General features: G+C 42.2%; 1 protein-coding gene across 3 annotated transcripts in view; it reads right to left on the bottom strand.

Moving 5' to 3' along the window:
* KCNJ16 (potassium inwardly rectifying channel subfamily J member 16) overlaps nt 1–18407 on the bottom strand; it is a 48282-nt gene that overhangs the window by 6843 nt on the left and 23032 nt on the right. Inside the window, exon 1 of one of the 3 annotated variants that reach the window (XM_066386748.1) lies at nt 10815–11012. The exons of the other annotated variants lie outside the window; for them this stretch is intronic. The gene's annotated coding sequence lies outside the window, so the exon portion shown is untranslated. Of the gene's footprint in view, nt 1–10814; nt 11013–18407 lie in introns of those variants that run through there. 3 annotated transcript variants of the gene reach the window in all.

The raw sequence follows: 18407 nt of genomic DNA, 5'->3' as shown, positions 1-18407 counted from the left end.
AACTCTTTCTCTGGGTGAGTATGACAAAGGTAGAAACAGGACCACAATTTCTTGGCCATGAGATGAAGTTCCTGCCCAGGTGTGGGCAGAAGAAGAAACAATGCCCAGTCAGGATGGTGGATTCTTCCTGGGAAGTCTCAGATGCTCGTTATAATTTTCAAAGGCACTTAGGGCCACAGTACAGCGAGGTGACCCAAGTCACTTCCTCCCACAGAGACACCTGAGACAGAGGGACTTAGAGGGCATGGCCAACCCCAACCTGACAGCAACTTTTTTTCAGAACTTCTTCTTTGTATGACATTTGGACATTAAAAAATAAAAATAAAAAGTGTTCCTTAATCTACTTTGACCAGTGAGATAAACTCTTCATCCTCAGTTTCCAAGATTTTTGTATGAATTCAAGGGGAAACCTTTACTGATTTAATATATTTCAAATGAGCTATACACATGACATGGGATATTTCAGCAAAACTAATAACATTTTGCATATCTGTCTATTCTCCATAAGCAGAAATGCCTCAGTCGGATTCACTGGTTTTGACCCAATGTTTCTACTGTTTTTTTATAGCTTCTCAAATTCAGCAACTTTTTAAGCAGACTACTCCTGCAGATAGCTCTTCAAGCGTACACTTTTCATTACACACTGAGGGTACAACACAATGGTGAAGACTTTATAAGCCTGGGTCTCTGTGATGATAAAAATTTTATCTTGTCTCTAGAGCTACTTAATATAAATATAGTCACGGTAACCACAAATAATAGTCTAAAGTATCTTTAGTAAAATTCATGTTCTGAATGTCCGTGGCCTTTCAAATGAATCAGTACTGTTTTTATACTGTAAATGAGTTACATAAAGTCATCAGTAATAATCAAGTTACTTTCCTGACAACTCTTACGCAAGATCAATTCTAGCGGAAACTTGAGAGCTGATAGGGTTGAGAATAGAAAAGATAGCCTAAATTCCAGTACAAGTTATTATCTTTGAGGACAGGCTTGGGTGGAGCTTTGTGAGGTGTGAGGTGTGGGTGTGTTGGGAGGGGGTCACAGGGTCAGCAGAGAAGGTGTGGTCAGATGGCACGTGGGAGTGGGCACTGGTTGCTAACGAGGTAAGAAAGTGGGCTTTAATGACTTAGAACCTAAACAAGTTAGGTTATTTTGCTCAAAACTCGTCCTACAACTTATTACTTTGGAATGATACCTGAGCCTTATGTTGCCTGGAATCCTCCTAAGACACTCAGACACACTTAGGTGGGGCCCATCCTACAGCCATGGAACACCTGCTTCACCGGGTACCTACTGTCCAGACTTCTCCAAACACCTCTGTCTCCCGACTGCAACAGTTTCTCCTTTGCTGACAGATGCACGGGCATTCTCATATGTTTTTCTCCGTGGCTGTCCTGTCCAGAGCAGGCCTGTCCTTCTTCATTCTCCTCTTCCCAGCCCTACCCTCCAACACTGGGCCAACTACTCAGTGGCTATGGAGTTTACCTCTTTCCTGATATAACCTTATAATTTCTCCTTCCCTATCAATTTCAGAAAGTTTTGCTCCAGTTTATGATAGGAAAGGAGTGATACAGAATTCGTGGTGAGCAAACAGCTAACCTGAAAGCTGGTGTGGGAAGGAGAATCAGACGAGTGGCTAGTCACTTCCATACCGAGATCCAGCTCTTCCGGAAGCGATATCTACGTCCCAATCACAAATCCTGCTTTCACCCTAAAATGATGCTATGGTTTATAAACAAGAAGCAATTTGGAGACTGGGATGATGTTTCTTCACTTTCCAGATGTCAAGATAGTACTGAAGTTATATGAATTATAATACAAGATTCTTCACATTTAAGAATCACACATTTTACCTTAATAAGAAACAGTCTGAAATAAAATGATTTATTTGTTGCTATTCATTTTGGTTTTTGTACAGAACCCATGAGCTGGGAGGCAAATGCCAGTTCCAGGTTGGTCCCCAACGTCCTGAATGGCTTGTAGAAGTCACTTGTCTCTGAACCTCAGTGTCCTCATCCATGATATGGGGGAAATACCTACATCCCTGAGTTACTGGGAGGTTGAATGAGATAATTAATGGGGAGCCATCTTTTGCTGTGCTGAGCTCATAGCAGTTACTCAATAGTTATTGCTCAGATGTGAGTCCCATGAGGACTCAGTTTCCCTCTCCGTAAAATATCAGCGTATCTGTTTTAACCCTCTCAAGTAGTTCTTCACTTGTACAGCAAGGCAGAAATATGTGGTTCATAGCAGAAATTTTTATTTAAGCTCAAGATGGCACCACTGTTTCTTACCAGTAAGCCCCCTGGGCTACTTGTCTGTCATCCCATTCCCCTGCCCCAACCCCCAGGGATCGGCTCACGTTCCTTTCCTTTTCACTACTGTTAGTGTTGGGCAGATAAAATGTATTATGCTCACTTTGTTAAAGATGATGCTGCCCATGTGGAGATCCGTTGCCCAGGTGATATTAATGTGTGTCTCTGTGGGCTGTGGGCAGGCAGGATCCTTGTAGCCTGGGGCTTGGTTTTAGGATTAAGCCTTTCCCACCCTTTTTGATGGGGGGTGGTACAATCCCATCATGCCCCAGATAAGTGACTTTGTATTAGAAATTTCCCTATTTTGTATATTGGATTAAAGGTTATGAATCTACACTATAAAATGGGGGCAGAACAGGAGCTTGCCCTCTAGGTTCCTGAGATTAGCATTAGAGAGGAGAGCAGAGAAAGGCCACGTGGAGGAGGCCAGGAGAAGCAGCCAAGATGGCGGAGTGTTGAGTGAGAAGCCAGTTTGTGCAGAGTTTGTGCAAGGAGAAGGAAGGAGATGGGGAATAGAGGTGAATAAGTCTGGTGAGCTAGAAACCTTTGATTCTAGGAAACTTGGACAAGTCAGTAGCTTTGTGAGCACTGAATGAGTGGGTTTTGGAGCCCATTGTGTGTTTTTACTTGCCCGCCAGGTGCAAGCTAGGATTAAAAATGACGGCCCATCAGTTTTTGGCTCCGTTGTTTCTTTACCGACTGTCTGAATCCATTGTGAACCTGCATGGGCCAGGCTGCTGTGATGGTAGCCCTGGCTACTGGCCTTACAGTTAGCAAATAAAAAATCCATGATTTCCTGTTCTCAACACATACACACACACACTTTCCATTTAGTTTAAGAATTTTATTGCTATTCACTCTGAGCAACTGACCTAAGGGAATAAGATGGACAAGGTTGGCAGATTTGACAAGAGAAATTCATTCAGTAGTTACTGTGGATGAAATAAGGCGTTCTATGTAAAGTAACCTTGCATCGTGATTTGATCATAAATTTCTAACTGGGCAGGTCATAGTGGGGAGTCATGCCCCAGGCCTAAAACGTTTGGATAAAAGGTCTATCTTTGCCTTAAACCAGCCCTGTCTCTGGCTCTTGTGCATCTAGGTTAGCTCACCTTCGAAATGCCAGAAGTGATAGCCCTGGAAGGAGGTATGAACCCTCAAGAAAGCATATAATCTTTTTAACTGTTAACTACCCTGTAATCCAACTCCTGCCTTGCTTTCTCCCACCCCGGGTGAAATTCCCTGCTCAATTCTAAGTGCATTAAAGAAGCTGCAAAACAGTTATTCTCTGGAGTATTTGCAATCCGGCTCCAAGGTGTGTGTCATCACTTTGGCTTAAATAAACTCTAACAGAAATGTTTGGGTGCTTCTTCTGTCAACATCATCATGCTTATTCTTTGTCCTAAATGGTATGTACGCGCTGTACTGAGGTGGCTGTGAAGGTTGCTCCTGCTCTTATCTTGAAAAGCAGCCTGCCCCTCCCTGTCTTGGCCACATGCCAGCCCCAGCTGCTTAGAATTTACCTGGCGCTGAATCTGGGCTGGAGCAAAAGGGAGCCAGTGTGAGGTCTCGTGTCCCTGTAAGAGGTCGCAGCTCAATTTCCCCTTGTTGTGTAGGGAAAGCACTCCCCTCACCGCCCAATAGGCCTCTAAACTTGCCCAATGGAAAACATTATGGATTGTATATAGTCTCCCGTTTCTACTCATGTTTTAAAACTGGGATCCCGTCGTGTGCCAGCTCCACCCATTTTAAGAAATTAGTAAACAAAGTCCCCACCTGGATGAAATTTGTATTCAAGAGTTAGTCATCAGTACACATGAAAACAATAAAGGGAGATCATGCAGACCGTGGGGAGTGCCACAGAGAAAGTGAGATGAAGTGGCGATGAGGAAAGTGGCCAGGACAGGGACAGAGGGTGCCTTTACCAAGGGCGGTCAGGGAATGTTTGGTCCGGAACCGACAGTCGGGCTGAGTCTTCACTTTTGCTGGCTCTAAACTTCAGTAAACCCTCTCAGCTCAGGCCTTGTTCTCTGTCCTGTTTGTTTGTTTGTTTGTTTGTTTGAGGCGAGGTTACCACCTGGCTGGTAAGGCACTCACTATTTATAGGTGTGATTTGGCTGCAACATTTTTCCTTGGTTCTCAGTTCCCTTTAAGGCCTGGTTCTCACAAGAACTTATCATTACAGGAACTCATCTGCATGTTATCACCGAGTCCAGCCTCTCCTGGTCAGGTGAAAACCTGGCTTTACCTGGTTTATACAACAGCCTTCTTACTCCCTTCTTGCCGCGTTCATCCAGACTGAGCACTCTAACCTGAAATGTAAATATCCTTTCCGTGCAGGCCACGCCCCTCTGGTCCCACAGCTGCCTGGTTCAAGGGCAGGAATATGGAAGGCAAAGCATTGGATTAAAGTTACGGTTCTACCACATTTTAGATGTACGCTATCAGCATCTTAGAAATATCTTTCAGCTTCTTTGTATGTTTTTAAGACATAAGGACAATAGTTGACATCTCAAAAGGTTTTTGTAAGGTATAAATGGATGATATAAGAGAGCACAAAGGCTAGCACCTGGAAAGCTCTCGTTATGCATAGTCTTTCTTTAACTCTTAATCTGAATACATATTTCTCTCTGTTTCTAGTTAGTCTGGGAGAGGTGGATCTCTGAGCTACAATCTGTAAATGGATAAGACTTAATTAAATAAGAAGGAAGAGAAAAAGAGTTTCCCAAGCAGAAGAAAGAAATGGGCAAAGGCCCTGTGATTCACAGATATACAGGGCACACTTTCCAAACAATTGAAATTGGGGCAGAGGGTAGATGTCAGGGGGAACTGAACCTGGGAGGAGGGATGGAGGCAGGATGTAAAGCCAGTAGCCACGGCCACCATCATAGCCACCTGGCCCATACAGGTTCACATTCGATTCGAACAGACGGTAATGAAACAACAGAACCACGAACTGGTGGACCATTATCTTTAATCCTAGCTTGCACCCGGTGAGCAAGTAAAAACACACACTGGGCTCCAAAACCCACTCATTCAGCGCTCACAAAGCTACTGACTTATCCGAGTTTCCTAGAATCAAAGGTTTCTAGCTCACTAGCCTCATTCTCCTTTGTTCCCCATCTCCTTCTCTCTATTCAAACTCTGTACTAACTGGCTTCTCTTTCAGCACTCTACCAACATGGCTGCCTCTCCTCTCCTCCACGTGGCCTTACTTTGCTCTTCAACCTGCTCTCTGCTCTAATGCTAATCTCAGGAACTGAGAGAGAGCAAGCTCCTGGTCTGCCCCACTTTATAGTGTAGAAATCAAAACCTTTAATCCAATATACAAACAAGGAAGTCTCTGATACAAAGTCACTTATCTGAGGCATAATGGGATTCCTCATGAGAGTGCACCACCCCACATCATGCAATAGTCAAGGGTGTGGGGAAAAGATTAGTCTTAAAACTAAGCCTAAGGCCCAGCCTGCTTACAACCTGTCCCCCACACCCAATACAAACTATAAGTAATTAAACATATATATCATATTTACAAACTTATTTGACCAACACAGGACATATGTGACCTTAGTAGATAGAGCTATAGGTTTGGGTCTTTCTCCCAAGAACAGTGAAAGCCTTCAAAGTATCCTAAGAGCACAGCAGGATCAAGTTTACATTTTTAAAATGTCACTTTGATTGTCCTGTGGAAAGTTGGTTGGGGAAACTTAACAGCAGACATGGTGCAGATAAGCTAGGAAGGCATTGCAATGACAAGGTAAGAGATGCTGTGTCTGGAATTAGGATGCTGACAGTGTGGGTGGCAGAAAGCCACCTGTCACTACAGTGTATCTTCCCCCTGAACCTGGAGCAAGGTCATGTGACCTTAGAGTGGCCAATCAGAACTTCAGCAACAAGACTTTGAACCTTGAGGAAGTGACACAGGGTGCTGGATCCTACTAGTTCAGGCAACTACAAAGGACTCAGGAGGCCAGTGATACACCTATGTCTCCCCGGAAAAGGATACCATCACAGCTCCTCGAGACATGGTCCCGAGATAAGATTTTACCTTGCCTCCGATTGCGGATCAGATCAGGCTCTTTCTCTTTATACTCTCTTTAAGGAGATAAGCTACCTGATACATTTTCTTCTTCTTGTATAAAGAAGGACTAGGTTTTGTTGCTTGAAACGAAAAAAAATTCAGTTTAATTTACATTTTAAAACACCTGCTATATGCAGGAGTATGGTCTAATCACTCTCCTTTATTTCTGTCATGTAAATGAGCAGGAAATCCAGATGATTCAACTTCAAAGGGGATCAGCCATCAAATCACGTTTCATCACAGTCAAATCACCCTGTCTTTAATGGGCCAGGTCTTCAAAGAACCATGACAGCTTCCTAAGAGATCTCTTTCTGCTCCTGTTGTATTTGAGTTTGTTCTTTTAAAAAATAAAATCAAAATATGTCAGTCCTCTGCTTAAAACCCTCCAGTGTCTTTCCATTGCAATTAGAGTGAACTGCACAGCCTTATTTTATATAGATTGTCTACATCTGATCTCTGCTCATCTCTGGAAATAATCTCCCACTGCTCATCTCACTGTTCACTCCCTAGCATCACTGTATCTGTATTTTCCATTAACAGAGAGAGCAGAAGCTATAGCTTGAGAGCCAAATCTGGTTCACTGGTTGTATAAATAAGGTTTTATTGGAACATATATGCAGAGCACTGTTTATATATTGTCAATGGCTACTTCAGTAGCCGCAACAGAGACTATGTGGTTCACAAAGCCAAACATAATTACTATCTGAATCTTGGCAGAAAATGTTTGCTAAATTCCACTCTAACACTCAAGGATATTCCTGCCCCAGGGCCTTTGCACTTCCTTTTTTGTCTGCAGAACTTCTTATCAACACTGAAGTTTTATCTTCAACATCACCTTTTCAAAGAAGTCTTGATGATAAAGATGTAAACTAAAACCCTTCACACCATAGTTTTGTGTCTCATTAACATGATTCATTCATTTTAAATACACTGCTACTGACTGATCTACTTGTTCTCTGGCTGGATCGCCCCATGGACGAAATTGTAAGCTCCTTGAGGAAAGGTTCTCTTGTCCTATTGCCACTGTATCCCTAGCAGCTATGGAACTATGTGGCATGTAGGCACTCATTAATCTTACTTTGAAGGACTGAATGAAGAAAGCATCCTACAATACAAATTGAGCAATATTCTCAAGGAGACTTTAGTCCTAGTAGGAGAATCAGCACTGCTAGAACTGCAAAACTCTCAGGGCAAACAGTTCTCCAAGTGCCAGCTCTCAATGCTTCCCTTGACCTCGCCTCTCCCCTGGCCAAGCTGCCAGTTCAAAGTTAAAAACAAGAAACAAACAAAGATAATGGTGCTGCAGAATTCCTTAGAAATCTGAAGCTGAAAAAAAAAAGTGCTTAGCCATAAAAAGTATGTAATCAGATTTGTTACAGCAGTGACTGAATTATTAAAAATGTGGTTCCTCTTACACTAACACCAGTCATTATACTGTCCTTTTAAAGATTCATTCTAATATAATCTACATAGGTTTAATTTGAACTATTTCTGGAGGTACATTGGCTCTTTGTGTGACCACAGTCTATGAATTGGGTACAGCCTCTGGTCCAGAGATTTCTGTCATCACAATTTACTGTAAAGAACTGATCATGGGTGAGCAGAAAGCCATGACGAACATGTAGGACTATTTGTAGTAGCAACTGTTGCTTGTGGCCTAGTCATAAATAAATGCAGGATTGTTTTATAGGTAATGGTACAATCAGATCATTTCTCGTTACCTTTAATGTAGCCATTAAAAGTGACAGAGTAAAAGAATGACAAAGAAAATAAAAATATTGCTTAGTGGAAGAAATAGAACAGGACCGTAAAACAGCATGTACAATATTCTTTTTTTTTCTTGTAAGTTTTAATAGATTTAAGTGTGGAAAAAAGATAGGATGACATACAACAAAATGTTAATTGTGGCCTTCACTGTTTGGCATGATTTTTTTCCTCCTCCCTTTTCTTCTCTTTGCTTGTTTATATTTTTGGTAATTTTACAATACTTTTGCAATTAAGGAAAACCAGGTATTGTCAGCTGGGGCTGTTGAAGGGGACCGATTCACAGACGGCACACTGGGAAAGCAAACCAATAGCAATCCCAAAGCATTTATTAGAGCATTTAAAAGGCAGCTATAAATAGCTCAGAGAGGCAGACAGTCTTACAGACGTTCAAAGTCAGACACTGATGCTGTAATTTTTTCTGGAACAATTCACAGAAACAAATATAGTGACATTTAATTCACCTAAGTAAAACCAGATCTCTTTTAAAACAAGGAAGGGGTGTTCGAGGGAGTTGAGTTGAATTTGGCCACTGGAGACCAATTGGGGAGATCATGGCAGCAGCTGGGGAGGGATCAGGGGCTCAAGGAGCAGAGGCATTATTAAACAGGCATCACACACCGCTCGCTCCCTCGGCGCCCCTCTCCTTCCCGCCCCGTTCCAAAATGTAGTACAGGGCTGATACCTTCAGTTCTTGGCTTGCTATAGAAAAGCCTGTCTTAGTAATCTCTCTTTTATCTTAATATTTACAATAACTTTGGGAAGAAAATGTTTGCTATTTTGCAAACTTAGACCTTTAAGGTCTATGTTAATAGACTTTACTATTATTATTATTGATTGCTTTGAGAGAGACAGAGACAGGAAGGGAGAGAGAGAGAGAGAAGCATTCATTTGTTGTTTCACTTAGTTTTGTGCTCACTGGTTGCCTTCATAAGTGGCCTCACTGGGGATCGAACCTACAACCTTGACATTTCAGGACAACTCTCTAACCAACTGAGCTAGCCAGCCAGGGCCTAAAAAATTTTTGAGACCCAGGGAAATGGTCCTTTGAAATGGATACATCTGAGGAGGGCAATTAGATATTCATGATATAGATTTGCCTAAATAGCTGGCCCTAGTCTTTTCTTAATAATTCATATTTAAGATCTTCAAACTTCATTTGGATATCTCTACAAGCAGTATAGTATGAGAGAGTTTTTATTTTTTTTTCTTCTCTATATTAATTAAATTTATTGGGATGACACTGGTTTGCAAAACCATACAGGTTCAAAGTATACAGCTCAATAAAACACCATCTGCACACATCATGCACCTTTGCCTCAACAGTCTCTTTCCAGCCAGGTTTCCGCCCTCTCCGCCCCACACACACCTCCACTTAGCCCGCCCCCCTTTCCCTTTGGCTGTCACCACACTGTTGTCTGTGTCCATGTGTTATATATGTATGTTTTTTGGCTAATCCCTTCACATTCTTTCATCCAGTCCCCTCACCCCACCCCGACAACTGTCAATGTTTTGCAAAGTGTAGTCTACCAACAACCTGCTTCCAAAATACTAAGGGGGCATGTTATGCCTGCAGCTGCTTAGATTTCACCCCAAACATTCTGATTGATCCCCTCACCCATTCCAATTGAGTCCTGCACATCCTCCAGATGGACATCTACTAACTTAGAGTTTCAAGAATTGAGAGGTTAGGTCTGGCAGATAAGAGACCAAGTTCAGCTGTTTGCTTGATTACTAGTAAGACTAACTGCACGTCTGCATAAGTTTTCAGCCTCTTTGAACATCCATTTGCCCTTCTGAAAAAATGCAGACCATAGGATTGCATGGGAGGATTAAGTGACACTGTGATCCCAAACTTCCTTGCATAATAACTTGTGTTTAATACATATGTAATGGCAATGCTTGTAGCTATGACGACAGTTCATTTAAATATAGATCCAAGTGAGGGGGGAGGAGAGAAAGAGAATCTGCTAGTTTTTTTTTACCAGGAATTATTGCTTCCCAATTTCCCAGATTTGGTTGAAAGTTCCCTTCTAGCACCTATTGCTGTGACATTACCTTCAGAGAGATGTGACAGAGTCGCCCAGAAAAACCACATGTATCATTAAGAAGAGAAATCATTTGTACTAGTCACCCATGTCACTTTCTAAATGCTGGGTTACCTATGACTCACCTTTTATTATTATTATTTTTAACTCTTTATTTAAAGCTTTATTGAGATATAATTGATAAGTAAAATTTTAAGACATGATGATTTGATATACGTATACACTGTGAAAGAGTCCACCATCAAATTGGCTGTAATTTTCCATGATTGAATTATTCACTTGGAGTCCCACCAAAGGCTCAGGGTCTTTCCAAGTCCCATCCCAGTCTTGCCTGTGCTGTGGGGACACTGCTGAGAACCACTGCTCACTGAATCTGTCACCTTCAGAGGCTTCTCCAATCATCTTCGTATTATAATTGGTGAAACTGAGGCACCAAGTGGTCAAGCATGTATCTCAAGGCCATCCAGCAAACAAGTGGCAGAGCTGAGATTTAACCCAGACCGTTGGTGCAGGGCCAGCTTTCTCGGCCCCACGCTGGTTGATCCCGTCCTTGTGGCCCCCCTGCTGGGCGCTCACCACGGTCAGCCCTTTGATTTCACTCGCCATTATGGACATGTTGGGGAACATCTTTCCAGCCTTTCTTCTGTCTTTCCACAGGCACATGTAATAAAAACGAGCACCACACTGTTGTGATTTTTAATAGCTTAATGGACCATAATTGACTAAACTGGACATATTGAAAGTGTACAATTTGGTAAGTTTTGACATTTGTTTTTATTTAATTTATTTTGTTAACATGGATTTAAGTGTCCCACTCAATATAACTCCCTCATCCCTACCCCTTGTCCTTAAACTACCCTTTTTGCTCCCCTCCCCCTAACTCCCTCCCTCCTTCCCTCTGGGATTTGCTGTCCTGTTATCTGTATCTCTGTGTTATATGTATATAATCTCACTAATCCCTTCACCTTCTCTGATCCCATTCCCTCATCCCCTTTCCCTCTGACAGCTGTCCCTCTGCTCCTGGTGACCCTGCCTCTGCCTCTATTCCATTCCTCAGTTCACTTTGTTCACTAGATTCCACATATAAGTGAGATCACATGATATTTGTCTTTCTCTGTCTGGCTTACTTCACTTAGCACAATAATCTCCAAGTCCTTCCATGCCTCGCAAAAGTAAGATTTCCTTCTTTTTCACGGCCACATAGTATTCCATCATGTATATGTACACTGCTTTTTAATCCACTCATCCATGACGAACACTTGTGCTGTTTCCAGATCTTGGCTATTATAAACAATACTGCAATAAACAGGGGGGGGGGTGCATTTCTTCTTTTGAATCAGTGATTTAGTATTCTTAGAATATATTCCTAAAAGTGGAATAGCTGGGTTAAAAGCAGTACCATTTTTAATTTTTTGAGAAAACCCCATACAGTTCTCCACAGTGACTGCACCAATCTGCATTCCCACCAGCAGTGCAAGAGGGTTCCCTTTACTCCACACCCTCGCCAGCACATATTGTGTGTTGTTTTGTTAATGACTGCCATTCTAACAGGTATGAGGTGGTATTTCATTGTGGTTTTAATTTGCATTACTCTAATGATTAGTGACATTGAACATTTTTTCATATGCCTATTGGCCATCTGTATGACCTTTTTGGAGAAGTGTCTATTCAGTTCTTTTGTCCATTTTTCAATTGGATTGTTTACCTTTCTGGTGTTGAGTTTTAGAAGTTCTTTATAAATTTTGGTTATTAACCCCTTATCAGACGTATTGGTAAATATTTTCTCCAATGGTGTCTTTTGCCGTGCAGAAGTTTTTGTCTGATATAGTCCCATTTGTTTATTTTGTCCTTTATTTCACTTGCCTGTGGATAAATCATCAAAAATATTGCTACGAGAGATATCAAAGAGTTTACTGCCTATGTTTTCTTCCAAAATGTCTATGGTTTTGTGACTTACATTTAAGTCTTTTATCCATTTTGAGTTTATTTTTGTGAATGGTGTAAGTTGTTGGTCCAGTTTCATTTTTTGCATGTACCTGTCTGATTTTCCCAACACCATTTATTAAAGAGACTGTCTTTACTCCACTGTATGTTCTTACCTTCATTGTCAAATATCAGTTGACCATGAAGGTGTGGGTTTATTTCTGGGTTCTCTGCTCTGTTCCACTGATCTGTATTCCTGTTTTTATGCCAGTACCAAGCTGTTTTGATTACTATGACCTTGTAGTATAACTTGATATCAGGAAGTATGATTATGTCTGACCTTTAATAGCTCCCTTATAGTTTGGTTTGGTTTAATCTAACTGTCCATTCTGAAACAACTGAAATTTATGGAAAGCATATGTGTCATGGCTGTTGACATTCTCCAAGTTTGATATTTATGGTGTTCCAACAAAAAACCAAGTCCTAGCTTGCTGTTTTCCCATTTTGTCAGAACTAGCTGCAAATCGTCCTCTTTGGCTATTTATAGTCTATTTGCTAGTCTGCTCAATCTGCTGGGTATCACTAAACTCACAAATGTGATTTGCTGGTAGACCAGAAACCCCCTGGATAGCGTCTATAAAGCCTTTGACCTTCAAACGATTGAGTTTCTGTTTTAAGCAGTCAAAATGAAACAGCTTTGGGGACAGCTTTTCTGCAGAGGAAAATGAAGCAACTGTTATTGCCTGTTATCTCACTTCCCATGTTCCCTTGTGGATTCAGAGAAACTGAGAAAGCCTTGAACTCTGGGACAAAAGATCTCCCTAGGAAGACCCAGACAGCTGGCGCATGGAGACAATACCTGACACGGTGTGAGGCCTATCACATGGATTAGCTTTCCATTAGCCTGCACCTTTTCCAGGGCACTTGGCACAAAAGCACTGCCATTTACTACAGATACTGGAAGATGTGGTAGCCAAGGGATGTCAGTGCTTTGGAAGGACTCTTGAATGCCCATGCATTTCATTCTCTATGCTTTCTGCACCACAGTGCTCTACAAGAAGAATGAGTCATTCTATCTCAGGTGCAGGGTGTGATCCCATTGTCTGTGAATGCCTACACAAACAGAGGTGGCCTGAGTTAGTGATACATCTCTTAAAAAGAGAGGTAACACTGTTCCCAGCATTTCTTTGGTTGGACTATTTATTGTGATGGATACCGGGGAATTCAGTATAGGGTCGATAGCATTTATTCTTAAACCTGGTGGTGAGATGTTTAAACCATCATTGTAAGACACTCTATTATTTAGCTCAATATACCAGTGCCTGTGAAAGATAGTGGAAACAGCCTTTGTGTATTCTTCAGTCCAGTCAACATTTAAATATACCTGAGGCATTGTGAAGACTGGTTATAACGGAGGATAGTGAGGACTATGGCTACCCTTGAGGGGCTCAATCTTGCCAAGGATACTACAGACCTTCTATTGAGGCAGCCCATACATGCTCTATGGCAGAATAGCATCAAAGTAGCAGGGTATTGTAAAAGGATGGTGGTTAAGTTCAAGATTTTTCCTGGCATTTAAGTTGCTGTGGGGTTTGGAACAAATCACTCCAGATGCGCCTCTACGTTATGTTGATTGTCTTGAGCTAAAGGCAACTTTAGCCAAGGGTTTAAGAGAAACTTTTTTCCCTCCCTTAACTATGCAGAAGTTGAATGGGGAGCCTTGCCCATAATAAGGGATGATCAGAGATAACCTCTTCTGACCTACTGATAGGACAAGACAAACTTCTTATCATCCTGCCAGGACCCTCTGAGGTCCCCAATGCACCACCTCTCCTCGAGCTCAGAATGTCTTATATACCCCTAATCCCTTTCTGTCTCTGAATCTCTTCTACATGTGAGATCTCTGACCCTCTCATGCATGCAGGGTTCCCATCTATATGCATGTATTAAACTTGGTTATTTTCTTTTGCTAATCTGTCTCATGTCTGTTTGATTATTAGTCCTTGAGGGTCAAGGATGGTTTGTTCTTCCTCACAGTGTGAAGGCGTTTCTCCAGCATTTTGCTTTTGTGGTAAAGTCTTGATTTTCCAGGCCATGAAGGGAGATGGTGTTATAGAAGAACCATGAAGGAAAGCAGCAAGAAACTGACTGTCATTTGGCTTGGAATAAATAATTTGCTTTGGGGAAAAAATTGCCCCATTTCTGTGCTTTGCAGGCTATGGACATGATTTTCTGTTCCCTGCATTCAAGCTGCCAGACAGGCAGGATGTAATCAAGAGGAACACTGGGCAGTTGAACAAAAGGCAGTTCAGAAGTTTTTATTTTTAATCCCTTGGGCTAATTCATCCAGCAGATAATCTTGCCTATGAAAATTTGAGTGGTACCTGGCTTGAACAAATAGATTTCCCACATTCAAATTAAGATACACTCTTAGCCAAGAATGTAGCCATATGGAGAAAGATTTCTAATATATTTTGAAAATTCAACATTTTTTAGCTACTGACTTTATTAAAAATTATTCGTAACCATTAGAAGGGCAGCCAGTATGGCCTCCTTTTATTTGATGCTGATTAGAGAAGGAGATGGGGGAAAAAACTGTTTTGCCTGGTAAGAAAATGACCTTTTGTTTTAACTTAGTCAAAATGCCATTTTGCACCCATGTAGGTTAGAGAACATTTGTGAAAATTTTATTTAACAGATAAGCATTGGCAATACTGCAGGAGTTTAAAATCCTGAGTGAAAGAATCTGCTATGCACTAACACAGCTTATTTTCATTTATCAAGTTTAGGACAAGAGGAAGAATTATTGGCTATTTCACTGAGAAATGTAAAGATTATTGGCATTTGAGTTCCCACATTTCATACAACTTGCTTGTAGAAGGATAGATGAAATGCCCTCATTAAAAAAAGAAAAAAGATTAGAAACTACTCAAGTCAGATTTTCAACAATTTGTGAATATCCCATGTAAGCTTTTATATCCACAAACATGTAAGAGAGGAGACATAATAGTTATTCACATTCAGCCAAATGGCCCCCAAATCTTGCAAAAAACAAAATATAAGATGCCACTCCTTTCTCCCCAGAACCACCAACCCGGAGTCCGCACTTTGTTCTCGGGCTCAGGGTTGCCTAGGCATGGAAACACAGTATATATGTTTAACTATTATATGTTAACAGTATATATGTCTGCACCAGCAAGGAGCACTGGTTCTCACTTCCTCTTCCCAGCAGAGTCATTCATTATCTGCATCCTTGTCATTCAACTCCAAGAACGCTCTCTGTGTGAAAGCAGCACACTGGGATTGGTGACCTTGCCTGGCTGTGGGCATATTTCCCCAGTCCCTTTACCCAAGGAGATTTTACTGTCAGTTCAACAGAACACACTAATTAGAATCTCAACTATCTCAACAGTGATGGCCAGGAATTTGAAAAGTGTCACCAAGGCACTCAGTGTGGTGCATGCAGCCTTGAAGGGCCAGCTCATTAGGCAATGTATGACACTGATCAAGGTTTCTCTACTTGCTCCCAACTCCCATGTTTAGTGACATCTGTCCCTCCATCTAGCTGGGCCTCTTTCTTTCAGAGCCTCAGTTCTGTGCCTCTTGCCTTTCATCCTAACAACAATCCTGAAGAGTAGGTTTTATTATATCGTTTAGGTATTGTGCATTCACAAACTAAGTCTTAAAGAAATGAGGTTCTCACTATACATCACAGAGTTGGAAACTGGAAGAGCTGGGTAGCATCCTGCGTCTCTCTGACTAGATTAGAAATGGTCCATAAAGGTTAATGTCATGTTCTCAGAAGTGCATGTCTTCTGTCTATAAAGTTCCGACCACATTCCCAGACTAAGATTATATGCTATTCCTGTGACTCCAAATACCAGGGTTGCAGGGAGATATTTTGGACTCTGTAGTTGTTTTCAAGCTTTATTGAGACAGGTCTATTTACTCTATCAATAAGATGAGCTCTTGAAGTGCATCTCAGTATACACAAGCCTGAGGGACTGTCAACCAGCAAAAGCCCACCTGAGTGAACTATAAAGAATCTACAAAAGTGTCAGCAAGGAAAGAGGCCAAAGGAGGCTTTCCAGAGGAGCTAATTGGGTGACGCCTCCTCATGGAGAAGGAATGTTTCCAACTGTGAGATTATACAACCAGTGGGTGGGCTGGAGGGAAGGCTTGTTGCTTTTGCACAGCCTTTGGAATTAAGCCAAAGTGTCTAAACACAAAGGGAAAAACAATGGAGTATGGATGATGTCACAGAGCATCCTGAGGAAAGCCGCAAGGATAAAGCTTCCTACTGCTTGGATCCAAAGTACACACTTCTTTTGGCTTTGATTCCTCCTGGAGCCAGAAACTTGACTCTTCTGGAGGGATTAGTCTTAATCATAAAGGTTCAGTGCTGAAGAGGAAGGCGCATGTGTGTGTGTGTGCGCACGCGCATGTGTAATCTGGTTTCTGATATGGACATAGAGAATCAGCATTCCCACCTCTGCCCCACACATGTTGTAAGGTTGTTGATGAAATTGTTGTAACTAGGCAAAGGCCATTTTCACTGAGGTAGACAGAAAATTGGCTCGCTCTCCTTAAGGACAGTCTCCAACTGTGATCAGAAACCTGCCTTCTCATACAAAAATAATGGTTATTCTGGTCCCTCCTCTGGCTGGGAAGAGGGAGCCAGTGTTATTCTAAGAGGGCTAGCCAATTCTTAGAAATAGCAGAGGGCCCAGCCTGGACATGATTTGCTCTACAGAGCCTTGCCTCCTCCATCTGGCCTCTATACCCCAGGAGGCAATATTCTTCAGCCTTCAACCTCCCTGGGTCAGGCACCAAGCAACTAGAAACCACCCCTAAAGCCCAAAAGCCTGTCAAAATTATTCAAAGTAGCCAATTACAAATGATGTGCCTTGCCTTGCCCTCCTTCTTCCATGCAAACCCCAACTCAGACCATGTCCTAGACCAGGGGTCCCCAAACTACGGCCCGCGGGCCACATGCGGCCCCCTGAGGCCATTTATCCGGCCCCCGCTGCACTTCCGGAAGGGGCACCTCTTTCATTGGTGGTCAGTGAGAGGAGCATAGTTCCCATTGAAATACTGGTCAGTTTGTTGATTTAAATTTACTTGTCCTTTATTTTAAATATTGTATTTGTTCTCTTTTTGTTTTTTTACTTTAAAATAAGATATGTGCAGTGTGCATAGGGATTTGTTCATAGTTTTTTTTATAGTCTGGCCCTCCAACGGTCTGAGGGACAGTGAACTGGCTCCCTGTGTATAAAGTTTGGGGACCCCTGTCCTAGACCTTCACCTCACTCCTGCCGCCGGCCTCCTGACCACCCTGGTGGCTTTTCCATGTGGACTTCTGTGGCAGGCTGTGTCTCCTATCTCAAAGACCTGTGAGTATAATAGCCTTTGTCTCTTCCTGAGCCTTGATGCCATCTCTTCCGTGGCCACACCTGACGGCCTCTCTCATAAGAGAACACACAACAACTGAAGGCTGGGATGGAAAAAAAAATCCAAAACAAAACACATTTCTGTCTTCGCTTTAAAAGAAACTGCACATGGGTAAAGAATGCATTGTCATCAGAGTCTAGAATGTCTTTAAGTAAGAACAGTACCTTCTACTTCGGAGAGGGATCTTGTAACCCTGCAGATGGCGGGCAGCCAGCAGAGTGTTTCAGCCTCAGCCCTGTCCCAAGGCTAGTCTAGCCGCAGGTACTGGAATACACCACTCATGGCCCCTCACTCTGCAGCACATGAGCCCAGGGAACGGACAAAGTCAACCACTGGCCTGGAGCACTGATTTAGCAAGAACACAGTGATGCTTTTCTAAGTATCAAATTTGATATATGTGGCTTAATAGGCAACAGAATAGTCAGATTTCTAAGGTCAAAGGCCAAGAATTTAGGATTGACCTAGAGTGTGGCATTTGCTATAGTTGGAGGTAGGTCCAGCTATGACTGAGGATGGACAGAGAAGATCAGTGAAGCTGCTGGGAGTGCAGTACAGGGGACAAGAGTGATATAGGGCTTTACTTAGTTAGTCCACCAACCACCCAGTGAGAAGCCATGTGACACGAAGAAGGGGACGCACCGAGCTGGGAGCGGAACGAAGGGGAGTGCAGGCAGTGGTAGATATTCAGGCAGGCAAAATTAGGTTTGATGACCTGGGTCCTAAGAGGGTCTTATCAGGTGCTTGTCACAACCAGTCATTCCAGAGACCATATTTATGTAATGCAAACAAAATGGGCATTTACTTTAACTACTTAGATTTTAT

The sequence above is a fragment of the Saccopteryx leptura genome, chromosome 5, assembly GCF_036850995.1.
Source record: "Saccopteryx leptura isolate mSacLep1 chromosome 5, mSacLep1_pri_phased_curated, whole genome shotgun sequence".
In the NCBI taxonomy this organism is placed as follows: Eukaryota; Metazoa; Chordata; class Mammalia; order Chiroptera; family Emballonuridae; genus Saccopteryx; species Saccopteryx leptura.
This window is presented reverse-complemented; position numbering and strand designations above follow the sequence as displayed.